General features: G+C 39.6%; 1 pseudogene; it reads right to left on the bottom strand.

Moving 5' to 3' along the window:
• The window catches only part of LOC149323981 (interleukin-6 receptor subunit beta-like), a 41203-nt pseudogene extending 32860 nt beyond the window's left edge, over window positions 1–8343 (bottom strand).
• Between the last annotated feature and the right edge of the window lie 7305 nt (window positions 8344–15648).

The raw sequence follows: 15648 nt of genomic DNA, 5'->3' as shown, positions 1-15648 counted from the left end.
TGACATAAGCTTTAAGTATGCTACCCTTATCTAGACTTGTAGGCCTGCCCAGCTGTAGGCACTCTTCCTTCCTTTGTTTGTTTTACTGACATTTATACTCTTTGACCACTAAATAAGTGTAGAGATGTATGATGTGGGAAGTAGATCAATGGCTGGAGTTCAATACATTAATCTTCCATAGTTTTTAGTATGCAAGGACTTTCCAGTTTCACACAGCTATCATGAGCAATAAGAGGCTGTATGTGACTTATTCAGAATGGGTTTTATAAATATTTGAATGTGACTTTTGCTTTTTTGTCAGCTGTACCTCTGTATTATTTACCTTGACATCTTTCATCTTTGTACTTTACAAACCAGAATCAATGTTGGCAAAGAAATTACTTGTGGTAGAAAGTAGCATAGTCCCTAAAGAAATATACAAGTCCTCCAAGGTTGTCTAAAATTAGAGTAAGAACCAATGGGTATTAAATAATATTTACTGTTCCAATGTGTTTTAGACTTGGTAATTACCAGGGTCCTTCAGTAGGGAAATTTATAATTAATATTCAAATAAATGTTATATGTCATATTATGAATACAGCAATTCAAGCAATGAAACAAGTAGTACTGTTATCTAATCCTTATGGTTAATATAGTGGTTGCAGAAGAATATTTAGATTTTATAGCAGTTATTTGTGTATCTAGTCCAGATTTGTCCAATAAATGACCACAATAATTAAAAGGCTTGAAACATATTCTAACTCAGCTTTGGATATTTTTTAAACTCTTAATGAATACTGAGAGTTCCACTTTGTTGAATTCCCCCCTCCCCCACTTTAGAGAACCCCCATCTCCTTTTGTCCTCCCTAAGCAAAAGCTAAAAGTACCATCACAAATAGTGAGAGCCACCAAGCTGTTTGAATGTTGGACCATGACTCTGGAGAGCAAAGTTTGAATCCCTGCTTGGCCCTGAAAACCTACTGGGTGAGCTTGAGTAAGTAACAGTCTCTCAGCTTCAGAGGGATGGCAATGGCAACCCCCCTCTGAAGAAACTTGCCAAGAAAACCCAGTGATAGGTTCGCTTTAGAGTTGCCATAAGTCAGAAGGCAAGCAACACCCACCCACCATCACAAATAGGAAGGTAGCCAGGGGCTGTTACCCAACTCCTATAATTTGTCATCAAGTTTTATTCTAGCACCACTCTTGGACTGAATCTTGCATACTCCCCTGATATCTGGCACTATCCTCCACAAAACCAAGGCTGTTTTCCTTTGTATGCTTAGGAGTAATATCCAAATCACACATGGACTCAGATTGTTTATTGCTAGGCTTAGCTATGAGCCTACTCACTCTCAGCATGATCATCCTACATTTCTTCCACACTGGCCAGAAGAGGACTGGGAGGGGATGAGGGCCACAAAACAGACAACTGGTTCCATTCCTGTAGCTGCCCACAGGAAGAAAAAGACATCATCTTGGAACTTTAGAGGACTCCCAAGATTTCCAAGAGAATGTTGCTTTCTTTCTATGGGAAGCTGAAGAGAGCCATCTATCTGTCTGTCTGTTTCTTGTCCTCCTCTGCCATCTTGCCAGTTTCTGAATGAGTGTGTGTGCACGCACACTCAGAGAGAAAATAGAATAGTTGGGTCAGTGAGGGTGTTGTAAGACAGAGTGCTGAATTCCTCCATCCATGTTCAATTTCCAAAAATTCACACATGCAAGCATGACTTTTAGTGATGCCTGCATAGGTCACTAACAAGAGGCAAAGCTTGCTTTTTAAAAAAAATCTGTATCTACCATACCCATTAAAAAAATTGCAGATGGCATCACCTGATAGTGAGGTATAGGTTTAATAAAAATGCAAACAGTATCAGCTGAGCAATCTAACTGCTATCATAAGTGCAGCAGGCATGCACAAAAACTTTAACTTCTTTCTCTTTCTGTTTTGATCCTGAGGAAAATCTTTCATTTGATATTTACATGGGGAAAAGGATTTGAATTATTCAGATCGAATAATTTTGTGAAGATTTCCCTGTGACTTACCATTTGAAAACCACAGTAAACACAGATGTCTGGGGGAGCATTAACCATGAACAATACAGAAATCCTTCATCTTCTTCGTAGTAACACATCAGATCATCCTGCCAATCTGAAAAAAGGATGCAAGCAGCTTTATTCATGGAGATTAATTATGAGGCCTCAAGATGCGCTGGATCGGGGCCACAGCAACCTCACGCCACGGCCCGGATCTGGCCTTTCCAGGGGGCAAAAAGGAGCCACAAAATGTGGCTTTTTTTTTTGCGTCCTGAAAAGGATGCGAAAGCTGTAGGTTTTAGGTGCTCCTTTGGTGCTGCCGTGTGGAGTGGTGCGCAGAGTCATGCCACCCTAGAGGCGGAATCAGGGCATGTGTTGTGTGGACACCACAACCCAACTCTGCCCCTAGGCCAGCCTTTATGGCCAGTGTGCAAGTCCCTATATCTTGCAGACTGGGCCAATATCCAAACTCAACTAGTTTAGGAGGTTTTTGTTATTATCTGCAAACCTTACAAGGAAGATCTGGCCTTGAATGGGCCATGAAGTTTACTCATTTGCAGCCTGGCCTACATGCCAAGATTGCTGTAAACTATATGTATTTCTGGTGGGGGGAAGAGCCATATACTGTAATTTTTTTGATCTCATTGTAGGAAAAGTGTGATACAAATGCCACTAACATATAAATGTATAAAAATAAAACAAATTGTTTTCTGGTTATGCATTTCCCAGTCATTCAATGACCAGAGGAAGATAGGCAGGAGGCTGAGGTGCAAACAGCAGGCTCCATTCCTTTGGCTACCTGCAGGAAGAAATAAGCTCCTCTAGGAAAACTCAGGCTAATGGTGAAGGTGGGGTGGGTACTTAGGCAGAAAACAGGTAGGCCTTACATGTGGAGAGATGAGAAGATATGTATCTACACCTGGTAGAAAAATACAATCCACCATGTGATGTAAGATCTCAGTCACTGTTTCAGCTGTCCAATAATTAATGAGGTGAAAACTTATTAATAACAGACTTGACCCAGAAATATCTTGAGAAGGACTTCGTTCAATAATTCTACTAACACTCTATAGTAAATGGAAAACTTTATTATAAACAAAGGCATGTTTTCTGATTCCTCTGGAGCATAGCTAACAAAAGAAAAGAGACTGAAATGTGATTAAAGCAACTACTTTGCCCTCAGTGATATAATTAGGGAATAGCTCCAGTTCTCAACTATCCACAATAGATGCTCTTGTCTTTATTGTGAAGACCTTCCTGACCCCTATGGGTCAGGAATGCTATGGTATCAATCTTTTAAAACCATTGATTTCCCCCCTTGCTTTTTCTTTGTTTTATTTTAACTTAACTAGTACCAGGATAAACATTGAGTTGTTAATGTTCTTAGTAATCTTCCATTTCAGCAACTCAGATCACTATCTTGCAGATACTTGCCTAAGAAGAAGTCTAATTAAACACAGCAGGACTTCCTTTTCAAGTAAGATTAGCACTGCTAGTCATTTATTTTTCATGGTATTTTTTAGCTATGTGGCCTATGAATTTACAAGAATTAGAGGATCACTTCTGAGAAACACCTCCCACTGGTTTATGAAAAGATACAGATGTGTAATGTGAGGGTGCTCAAGATTCTAATCCTCTCTATCTCTAAATTATGTAGCCTACTACAGAACAATACAAGTCAAATTTGGCATTCTGTAAATTAATTGGTTAGTTGACATAATATTTAGTCATTAACTTCACACTAGTCCTTGAGCTCTCATGTTTGGACAGGTGGGGAGCAACGGCATCCCTATATGAATTAACATGCGCCAAAGTCTTAACATAAACAGATTTACACATGCCTTAAGTGGGAATGAGAAACAAACAAGCTTCATTTATATACTGCTTCATACCACCTAAGCAGTGTCTAAGTGGTTTACAACTGTAAGCTAATTTGCCCCCAACAATTTGGGCACTCATTTTAGCAACCTTGGAAGGATGCAAGCCTGAGTTGAGCTTGAGCCCTTTTGCTGGTCTTGAACTCACAACCTTATGGTTTTGAGTAAGTGGCTGCAGTACAGGCATTTAACCACTGCGCCACCAGGGCTCCTTAGGAAGGTTGATCAGGGTAAGGGAAACTAAGGCGTGGGACAGACAGCCCTTTTGTGGCGTGGCAGAGGTGTAGCTAGGGTTAGGGAAATCCAGAGAGACCAACCAAGGAAGCTTCTTGTATGAAAGACCACAGTGGGTCATAGGATATTTGTACTAAACAGATAAATGCAGCCTTCAATACCATTGACCACGGTATCCTTCTGGAATGCCTGGGAGAGTTGTGTATTGGGGGCACTGCTTTGCAGTGGTTCCACTCCTATCTCTCAGTCAGGTTCTAGATGGTGATGCTTGGAAACAGCTGCTCTTCTAAAAGAGAGCTAAAATCAGGTGTCCCTCAGGACACCATCCTGTCTCCTATGCTATTGAATATTTACATGAAGCTGCTGGGTGAGATCATCTGGAGACATGGGGAGTGGTGTTATCAGTATGCTGATGACACCCAGATAGGTTCTCCATGGAGTTTACCGCACTGTTCCTCTTCAGTTCGTTCTCAGAATGGAACGGAAGGAGCAGGAACGAGTGGGGGACGGATTTTACCGCACACACCAGTCCCTCACTCATTCCATTCCCCCTCTCTTCCATTCTTAATCCATTCCAGAGGGGACAATTTTTGAGAACTGTTCAAAACAGTTCTCAAAAACCGTTCCCTTCTGGAACAGAATGGGCACAGAAGAGAGGGGGAACGGAATGAGTGAGGGACTGGTGTGTGCGGTAAAATCCGTCCCCCCACTCATTCCATTCCCTTTCATTCCGTTCTGAGAACGTCCCCCAAGCCCAGTGCGGTAAGCTTCCTTGTTTTGGACTGCTTCAGTGACTAAGGACAGCATCTCTCCTCTGAACGAATGTCTTAAGGCGGTAATGGACTGGATGAAGAAAAACAGATATAGACTGAATCCTGATAAGATGGAGGTACACGCTGTAGGGACCCCTAATCTGGGGACGGAGATATGTCAGCCAGTTCTGGATGGGATCACACTTCCCCTGAAAGACTGTGTTTGCAGCCTGGGGGATGCTCCTGGACTCATCACTCAGTACAGATAGATGAGATGACCAGGAGCACCTGTTATCAGCTTTGGCTGATACACCAGCTGCATCCCTTCCTTGAGCCAGGGGACTTAGAAATGGTGGTACATGTGCTGGTAACCTCTCGACTTGACTTCTGCAATGCGATCTACATGGGGTTACCCTTGTGCCAAGTCTGGAAACTCCAACTGGTGCAAAGTATGTCAGCCAGACTGGTCACCGGTAAATCCAGAGCCGACCATATCACACCAGTCTTAAAATCCCTCCATTGGCTGCCAATTAGTTTCTGGGCACAGTACAAAGTGTTGGTTATAACCTTTAAAGCCCTACATGGCTTGGGTCCAGATTACTTGCAGGAGCGCCTTCCTTCATACAATCCACCCTGTACACTCAGGTCCTCTGGGAAGAACTTGCTACAGCCAAGGAAGACCAGGCTGGCCATGGTAACCCAAAGGGCCTTCTCATCTGCCGCTCCTAGGCTATGGAATGACTTGTCAGAGGAGATCCGTCGAATTACCACTCTTGAAACCTTTAAAAATGCTGTCAAGATGGATCTCTTCTGGCAGGCCTTTCCAGATTAACCTCCCCTCCACTGATATTGATGGATCCTGTCTCGCCTCTAATATGTTTAATTTTAATGTAATTTAATTAGTATTTTATATTGTTGATGTTTTGTTTTTATCTTGTTTTAAGGTGGGGAGGAGGTTGGGGTAGGGGATTATTTAGAGATGATTTTTATTGTACTGTGTATTTTATTGTTATTCTGTTGTTTTGTAACCCACCTCAGTCTGTAGGGAGAGGCAGTAAATAAATAAAATATATTATTATTATTTATTATTAAAAGTTTCCCAGGTCAGGCTTGCTTATAAGCTTCAATAATTAAGAGTTCTGGGTTATACACAGACTACCTTGACATTAATCCCTATCTACTCCTTAACTTGCCCTCAGCTTCAATAATCTGAATTTGGTAAAGTTACTTTTTTGGACTACTATCCTTAAAAAAACAAACCCGGTGAGTCTCTCCTGGCATTATTCACTCTGTTGTTGCCTTGCCTTACAGAAAAATTACTTTTTGGGCTAAAATTCTCAGAACCCTACCCTGTCATCCTCCCCACTCCCATAAAAATATTTCCAAGATCTGAGAATAACAATATAACAAGGATTTGTTTAGATTACTACAGCTCCAGGCTTGAAGGCACCTCAGAATACTGGGGCTATTCCTAAACCAACATCTGCAGTGGGATGTTGCAGTGTAGACAGTAATACGTGCCAGGTATGGGGACAAAATAACCGACAGGGACTGTATCATCCTGGAAGCTAAGCAGGGTCAGCCCTGATTAGTACTTGGATGAGAACCACCCATGAATAGCAGATGCTGTAGGCTATATTTTAGACTGAAGGAAGAGGCAAAACCACCTGTGAATATTCCTTGCCCAAGAAAACCCTATAAAATTAGTGGGGTTGCCATAAGTCAACAGAAGACTTGAAGGCACATAGATACACAAGTGCTAAGTGTCCACTTACTTTATTTCTCACAGTGATATGTCTAATGTTATATTGAAGGCACTGTGAAAACTTAAACAGTGGTTGTCTCATCATCCATTATTTTTTTTAAAGGTGCCCCAGAATAGGCATTGGTCTTGGCTTTCAGAGGGTTGCCATGGGATATCATGAGGCGATACAAGCTCTGACAACAGGTTTGGGCCCTGTCCCTGTTTTTGCTGCCACAAACATGTAATAGTTACTCCGTTGGATATTGTTACAGGATTCCTTTTTTTAAGTGAAAATTGACAGTCAAAGATATTCACCTGGATGTAACATGCACATAGAGTAATCACATTCAGGAGGATCTAGAAGAGAAGGAAAAATACAAGTTAAAATGTAATCAAATTAAAAAAAAAGAAAAGAAAATGTGTTTGGAACCAGAATCTGTTTCACTGGATAGGTGGGCCGATCCATCACCAAGCTCATCACAGGCCAGATATCCAGGAGTATCACTGGGTTGCTGAAAACATTTGATCCCTGGTATTACTACATGTGAGATTCCCTGGTGGGAATATACTACAGATAGTGCCTAGGTTTGGATAGCTACACTTACACTGTGCCCTTTTTCCAGCTGGAAGATGAACAAGGCAGCTGAAAAATTCCTGCAGTTACTTCTGATTAGAGATATTTCCACAATCCTCCTTTGCTACACATTCTTTCCCTATTGTGAAGCTGCATGTCATATGGGGGAACTCTAGAGGGCATGGGTGAGTTGTGACTTTGTGGATCAGTATAGATCTGATTATGTTTTCCTCAGCTGCATCTGCACTGCAGAAACAATCCAGTTTAATATTGCTTTAACTGCTATAACTCAATGCTATAGAATCCTGGGATTTATAGTTTTGTGAGATATTTAGCTTGTGCCATCAGAGAGCACAATAAATTACAGATCCCAGGATTCTGTTGCATTGAACTGGATTATTTCTGCATTGCGGATGCAGCCCTCCACTGACCTATATAATGCATGCTTAGATGGGAATAAGTCTCCTTACCTCTGAATTTATTGCTACTTTTATTTGCTATGTATTTGGGGGATTAATTTTGTATTTTATTGATTTGCTATGTTAATTGTTATTTTTATTGCTGTTATTTGCTATGTATTCTTTTTGCAATTTATTGCCATTATGATTTGCTATGTTATTGTTATTGTTATTTGGTATGTATTTTCTTTACTGTTGTAACCCGCCTGGATTCTTCACGATTGGGCGGACTATTAATAAATCCTTATTATTATTATTATTATTATTATTAAATAAATATAGAATTGCATTGTTAGTTTCTTACTAGATCAGTTGTTCTGAACCATTATGTTTGGATTAGCTGCCAATAGATTTATTTGAGATATGCAGACAAGGGTGAGAGTTACTTTTGAAATAAATCTATGCATTCTTGCTATCTTCAAATTAGCATATCTTCTACATACACACGTATACACATTGGTATGTCTGCAATTACTTACATACTCACATTGCTACATAAGTCTTGGGCAAAGCAACAGCAGTGGTAGTACTGTAGAAAAGAGCAGAGTAAATCTAACCATAAAGTTGACACACCTAGAACAGGAAAGTCATCATCTAAGAAAAAGGTAGTATCTCCTTGGATGTTTTCCTGGACAAAGAAGCCATGAAGCTCACAGAAGTTTAAAGCTGTGAAGACAGAAAATCAGTACATACATGTAATGACAAATTCCGACACTCGCCCAAAAGTTCCCATAGTCCCCTACCCCAAATTCAAGCAGTTCTCTTCATCCAAATTGCACCTGTATAATAATCTGCCAAATAAGGAAACATTCCATGTATCTGAGGTAGTGGCCAGTTGCCCAAATAATCTATCAATACAGCAATAAATAATAATGATAACACATTTTTATTTCTAACCCACTTCTTCCCCAAGGCATGAACAGGGTACAACATAGAGTAAAACACATGAAACCATTTAAACACATAGGTTAGAACACATAAGCATAAGCCTAAAACAACAATTACACATTAAAATAATCCAGGCTTAAAATTAAAAGTATACCAGTTTGAAACTCATAGTTTAAAATTGACTGGGTGGGCCTGCTGGAAGAGATAGGCCGTTAATACTGTTTTAAATTGTGACAGCATGTTTATCTACTGAATCTCTCCTGGCAGGTCATTCCACAGTCTAGGGGTAGCCAACAGAAAGGTCCTCTGGGTGATAGTTTCCAGCCTATTCCTGGCCAGTTGAAGTAAATGTTCCCTAGAGGACCGGAGCATATGGGTCAGAGGAGGCAATCCCAAAGATAACCTGGACCCAAACCATGTAGAACTTTAAAGGTAATAACCAACAATCTGGCAGCCAGTGGAGTGATTTTTAACATCTCATGCCAACACTACACTGGGGTTTCCATCATGAGATTTATTCAGAGGATGTTTGTCATTGCAGTGTAACTTGTCGAAGGTCACATTGCCTAAGTGGGGATCTCCAAGGACTTTGTTTCCAGGGACCTAGTCCAACACTCAAACCCCACACCATGGTGGTTGTCTTTACAAAGCCAATGGGTTCTTTATTGCCCATTTGAAACTAAGCCCAGGTCTTTGCTTGAAGTGATCTGTTCATTCGATCCCATTATAAGACTTCTCTTAGCCAAAATGTTTAGCACTTCATAAATACTCACCCAATGTGAGCCAAGCCAAAGCTGGAAAGAATAAAAACCCTCTCATTTCACCTTTGGAATTAAAAAAGACAGAAACATTAGTCATCTTTTCCTATTATATTTATTACATGAGTATCCCATCTTTTCAAGGGCTGGCAGTGAAGTGATTCAGAGCAGAAGTTGAAACAGTTACTTTTTCAACTGTAATTCCCAGAAACCTCCAACCAGCATTGTTTGTGTGACTTGTACTTTTTTAAAAAAGTAACTTTTCTAGTTGGCTGATGTAATGCCAAAGCCTAGTTCAGAGCTTTGTGTACAGGTCTGACAAGACTGCTTATGCAATCTCTCATCCGTCGCATTGTGGTAATTCTATTCCTCCTTTCTTGTTTTGAGGCAAAATATTGTGAAACCTGAAGATGCTGTTTTGAATGAGAACAAAAATGTCAATTAATATTTAGGGGAGAAGAATGCTGTGTGAGCAACAGCATCCATCCTTCTTACCTGTCATGAACTACTAACTGACAGGGAACTAAGCAAAGAAAAAGGAAATAAATAAAGTCCATTTCCTACTGTAGGGTTTAAACAATACAGATGTTGAAGCAATGTTCCTACAAAATGGAGAAAAGATAGTAGAACTGACAAAATAAAGCAAAAGTAAAATACATAAAGCATTAGATTATTCTGCAGAATCTCATTTAAAACAACATCTTTCGTGAGAAAACCATCCGAAGCAACATATCTAACATATGTATTGTATGAGATTTGTATACTTGTCTTTCCCCCCAAAACATGGCAGCTAACTGTTCACAAACAAGAAGCCCAATTAAAACAATTAAAACATTAAAATGCTCCTAAATAATAAAATACGTGCCCCATGTTCTTTTTCTTTTATTTCCATTTATTTGCCCATGCTTGAAAGAATTATAGCCATTTTTAGAGATTCAGGGTGTAATAATACAAATCCAGAGTCTCAGAAAGTGGTAAATGATCCACCAAATGAAATAAAGAACTGCTTATAGAATATATAATAGGAAAGAGGGAAAAGTAATTATAGCTAGGCTACTGGTTTCTATGGCAATCTTTGAAAAACACCTACGCCTTTTAGAAACAATGATAGAATGAAAGCTGAGTCATAATTTTAAGTAAAACTGGCAGTCTGCTATTGCTGCTTTAAAAGCTAATTGTCCTTCCCTACTGCTCCTCCCATTTATTTTTATACAACTACTTCCCTTGTTTATGATGGCAACTGTAGAAAGTAATTTTTCCAAAATTGCTAGGCACACTCTCCTTCTTTTTGAAAAAGATGCCTGTTCAACACACAGATTGTAACATCCAAGTGTGCATCTGAACTATAGAAGTAGTGCAGTTTGGTACCACTTTAACTGCCATGGTTCCATCCTGGGATGTGTAGTTTTGTGAGGCACCAGCACTTCTTGGCAGAGAAGGCTGAAGACCTTGTAAAAATACAAATCCCAGGATTCCATAGGATGGAACTACAGCACTTTAAGTGGTGTCAAACTGCGTTATTTGTTACAGTGTAGATGCACCTCAAGCAGAAGGCCTCAGTGGACTTTGTCTTGCTATTTATTTTTTACTTCTTTCACTTTACTTGTAAACTTTCCTGAGCTTGCCCACTTCAGTGGAGAGGGGACTGCACTTTTTGGTTATTATAATCAAACAAGGGAAGGATATTCCAAAGTCACTTATGATAGCATTAAAAATTTATACTCTGCTAGTAAGACATCATATATCACAGTTGGATCAAACACACGATACATAACAGGTTTCCCCAACACAATATCATGGCATGCTTAGTCCAATCCTGACAATACTTGTACAACTAAGAACTGCAACAGAATGTCCTCTGGCCACTGGTGGCTTCCATGTAATGGGGTGGTGAATCTGCTCTGAGTTTTAACCAAACTTTAAAAAAACTATCCAAGTTAAAACTGAGAGCAAATTAATGCCCCATTCACATGGAAGTTGCCATCTGCCACTGAACAACAGGGGTATACTCACATTGCAAGAGGAATACAGTCAACCCTCTATAGCCATGGATTTTTTATTTACAGATTCTACCATCCACAGTTTGAAAATATTTTTTAAAATTCAAATTCCAAAAAGCAAACCTTGATTTTGTCACTCTATATAAGGGATACCATTTTACTAAGCCAATGTATTGAATGGGACTGGAGCATCCATGGATTTTGGTATCTGCGGGGGGTCCTGGAGCCAAACCCCAGCCAATACCAAGGGCCCACTGTATTCCTGTTCAGCTTCAAGCCAGAAAATATAATATCCCTTTCCCTCCTCTTTTTCATTTCTGAATATTTTTAATTTTTTAAAAGTTGGGTTTGTTTTGTTGTTGGTGGTGTACTTCTACATAAGTCCTACCTTCTCAAAGCATGAAGATAGCAATAGTGATAGCATTTACATTTCTGCACCACTTATCAATGAACTCAGCACTCTCTAAGCAGTTTACAACCTGTAAACCAACTGCCCCCCAAAATCTGGGTTCTCATTTTACTGATCTACAAAAAGATGGAAGACTGAGTCAACCTTGGAGCTCTGGGATTGTACTCACAACCATGTGGCTGCAGTACTGGCATCCCTTTCTTCTTCCTAGATCATGGAAAACTTTTACTTTTTGGACTACAACTTCTATAATCACTTCTTCAGCTATCATGGCCAGCTGTTTGGGGGATTGTGGGCACTAGACTCCAAGCTGTAGCTTTTCAGAATTCTGTTTGTTTCTCTTGTTTGGACGTCTTTTTTGATAACAGCCAGCATCTGAGATTGCTTTTAGAAGCAGTGATCTCATTGCACAAATAAGGTTATTTCAAATCGTGATTTTAGGAAGCTTAAGGAAACAGCATTTTGACAATTCGTTTCTTTAAAATCTTGCAAAAATTTAGCAGAAACCCAGAGGAGGTAAAAGATAATACAGACAAACTATATATTATTCATTATTTCAATATGTTCTTACCTTGAGTTAGGTGTAGGTTACTCAGAAGACCACTTTGTTCCATGGTGAAAAAATAACACATATATATCTATTACTCTAAACAGTTGAAAATAATAAAATAATAAAATAATAGTACCTTGTTGTAAAATATTCGATAATCTCATCTATCTTTCCTTAGGCTATAAGTCGATGTAGCACTAAATAGGATTTGATTAAGGAAATACTCTAGTCTAATTGATGAACAGAACTCACTCTGAGAACAAACACTGTTGAGGATGATCTGAGCTCAAAGAACACTCACAATCTTCTCCAGAGTCTCTCATATATATATATATATATATATATATATATATATATATATATTAGCCAAGTACATGGAACTTCCCCCCCAACTGCTGTGTTAACAATATAAGTTCAAATTGCTTTGCAAAGTAGTTATCATTTCATCATTGCCATATTATCTAAAGGAAGTATCAAATACCTGAAGGTGCTATCTCAACAAGTTTTCAGATGCTGCAAAAAGTTCCCCGTGAGATATCATGAAAATCTACCTCAAACATGTAGGTTTAACAGTCACCACACTGATTATGCAATTTATATAGAATAACAGTCAAGCAGACTGTACCTACTGGCACAGCTTTCTATTCAGGAAAACTGGTTCCCAAGACATTTAATTTACTGGGCTGGAGCCAGCATAAACTTCATGAAGATTTTATGCATCAAGGGAAAACATGGCCTGTGCTCCCTCTTCAGCTTTCTAAACCCAGTTCTTGTGTTGACTGAGAATGATTGGTTGATTTTACACAGAAAGAGGATCAACAGGATAGAATAATAGAATCATAGAGTTGGAAGGAGTGCTATGGGCCTTTGGGTCCATCCTCTGATCAGTGCAGGAACTCCAGCTACACTATCCCCAGAATTTAGCTATCCAACCCCTTTTTGAAGACATTCAGAGAAGGAGACTCTACTACCTCTCTAGGCAATTGGTTTCATTGCCAAACCACTCTGACCATCAAGAAGTTCCTTCTAATGTTTAATTGAAATGTACCCATCTCTAACTGAAAGCCATTAGGTATACTTCTACTCTCTCTGAGGCAGCACACAAGACTGCATTCTCCTCTGGCAATTGATCATTTGGGTCAATAAATTTATTGGCTGGAATTCGGCATGGGACTCATGTCATAATAAATGGACTTACAGGCACAGGAAACAGAAGTGAGTAGTTTTGCAATGTCCATATTCACTTAGGGGCTGCCCTGATGTTACAATATATGAGCATCTGTTGTGTAATGATAGCCAGTACAGTGATTGATGTGCCATGGCTCTGATATGTAATTGGCACTAATGCTTGTCCGGGCATTCCTGATGTGCATCCAGACAACAGCTGGGAAGTGTTGGTGCAAGTCAGGATTGCTTCATGCATACTGGAACACTCTTGATGGTGACTGGATGTACATCTTCACAGTTCACTAACAAGGTTTAATTCGATTTTTGCAATGTAAGTATGGATTCATAAAGTTAAAATACATAGATTTTGATGTAGAATCTCATCCATTATTATTTCCCATGCCCCAAGTCTGCTGGAAGTGAGATGGGGAAGGTGAACACATCAGTGGAGAATTAACACGTTAGACAATAATTAAATAGTAAATAATGAAATGCTTCTCCAATTCAGATCCTGCGGATGTTTGAGACTTCAGCACCCAGAATTCCTGACTGTTGGCCTTGCTGGTTTGGTCTTCTGGGAGCTAAAGTCTAAAACATATGAAGGGACCAAAGATGGAGAAGCACTGACTTAAAAACACCACCACCACCACTGGTAGAAGTGCATTCAACCAACAAAGACAGTTATCTGCTCCAACAGATGAACGATCACTTATCGTGGCAAAAATAATGACTTTCCCAGTAGCTAGCTTTAGACATACTTGAAGGGATGCCATACTGAGGAGGGAGCTGACTTGTTTTCACTTGCTCCAGAGACTAGGACCCGGAGCAATGGATGCAAGCTACAAGAAAAGAGATTACACCTCAACATTAGGAAGAACTTCCTGACAGTAAGGGTTGTCTGACAGTGGAACACAATCCCTCGGAGTGTAGTGGAGTCTCCTTCCTTGGAGGTCTTTAAGCAGAGGCTGGATGGTCATCTGTTGGGGATGATTTGATTTGGATTTCCTGCATGGCAGGGGGTTGGACTAGATGGCCTTTGCAGTCTCTTCCAATTCTATGATTCTATGGATTTATATTTAGAAGCTGAGCTGGTAGAAGCAGAGCTCCCTAGCTGCTCTTCCCCACAACAGACTCAACAGCCTTTGATAGTGTTACACAAATGGTCACGGCATGATGAAGAATAGGATGAATTGTAACGAGGAGTGGGAACTTCACAGCCAAACAACACATTGATATTAGACGCAGTTCCTTTAAAGTCTTTTTTGTACTTCTGTTAAAAAAAGCCCTAAGTGGCAACAAAGAACACATTGTCACCATAGCCTATATTGCCATAGTTAGGAAGACAAATGAAAGACTGAACTCACATTTTCTAACCAATGTAGGCTTTTATATGAAAAGTTAGCTGAAGACGCTTGTGGTTTTATTATTAAGAAACTAGAGGGAAAGGTAACAAAGTGGCAATAACATCAAAAAGATGCCACACAATTAACTCCACAACTTAAGGTTGTGGCAGACTTGCAAACACTTCAAAGAATTTCTGAAGTGAGAGCCCTGCAGTTAACCCCAAGATACATTCTAGATCAGGAAACTGGCAGATGGTGTCAAGGTAAAAAAGCAGTTCAGCCCAACTATCGGGTGCAAAACAAACTTATGTGACTGTGACACTGACAAGCAAAATAAAGTCATAGCTCAACAGCAAGACATGACAAATAGAAAAGTAAATGGGACTAGCAAAATCCCTAGTCAGCAAAATGACCATATAACATCAGCTAAGAAGGCACCTGCAGGTCAAAGGGAAAAAGGTCAAGGTCCTACTGGAAATGTGTCATGTTGTCTTCCAACTGGAACAAGAAAATGTCTTCAGCTGGGCTTGGGTGAGTAATATCAGAAAATCTGACCAATCTTACTGGCAATTTTCATATCAAGAAAATAGACATTTTGGTAGTTGAATTAGAAATGTTCTCAGCATGCTTCTGCTCTAAGGCCTCTGTTTCAGAGCTTCCTTTTCTATATTAATGTGATAAAAATGATTTGCCAGCCTTGTTTAGAAAAAAAGTAATACAATGCATATTTTATTTCATTTATTGTATGAACAAATGATAACATCTGAAAAGATTAAAAGACTGATGGTAAAATGAGATATTTAATGACTAAAACCACTATGCCAAGACTTGCCTTGCCTTGCAGTCAAGGACAACAAGCACACAAAATCTCGTCTACTTAC

This window comes from Sceloporus occidentalis, unplaced genomic scaffold (assembly GCF_023333645.1).
Source record: "Sceloporus occidentalis isolate IW3139 unplaced genomic scaffold, rSceOcc1.0.p SCAF_1, whole genome shotgun sequence".
NCBI lineage: Eukaryota > Metazoa > Chordata > Lepidosauria > Squamata > Phrynosomatidae > Sceloporus > Sceloporus occidentalis.
The sequence above is the reverse complement of the archived record's forward strand: the minus strand, read 5'-3'. Positions and strand labels throughout refer to the sequence as shown.